The 404-nt window shown below is 31.9% G+C and overlaps 1 protein-coding gene across 1 annotated transcript in view; it reads left to right on the top strand.

Annotated features, from left to right (window-relative positions):
- Positions 1-404, top strand: part of LOC106884041 (gastrula zinc finger protein XlCGF7.1) — a 28,410-nt gene that overhangs the window by 1,731 nt on the left and 26,275 nt on the right. The window lies entirely within an intron of this gene.

Raw genomic sequence — 404 nt, 5'->3', positions numbered from 1 at the left:
TATATATATATATATATATATCACTATGTGTATGTATTTCAACATAGCTTGCCAGATAAGGGCTGATCTTGTCAATCGTGTCTACAGACACGTTAACTATTCGGGCATCAGTGTGTTCACAAACATTTCATTTGTGTGAGCTAATGTGTAGATTTTAACCAGAACACACATGAAACTGAAATGATGGCATAAATAAGATTCAACTCTGCCCAGCACACTGTTCTGTCAATTTCTTTTCTCTTTCCCTTCCATCACACTTACGTGTCTGGAGGTACGTATGTCAAAAACTTAAAAGAAATCAGAGACGTACATATTCTCAAACAAATGTGTATATATATATATATACACACACACATTTTCATTTACATAGGTATGAGTATATAAAATATATAACTATATATATA

The sequence above is a fragment of the Octopus bimaculoides genome, chromosome 14, assembly GCF_001194135.2.
Source record: "Octopus bimaculoides isolate UCB-OBI-ISO-001 chromosome 14, ASM119413v2, whole genome shotgun sequence".
NCBI lineage: Eukaryota > Metazoa > Mollusca > Cephalopoda > Octopoda > Octopodidae > Octopus > Octopus bimaculoides.
This window is presented reverse-complemented; position numbering and strand designations above follow the sequence as displayed.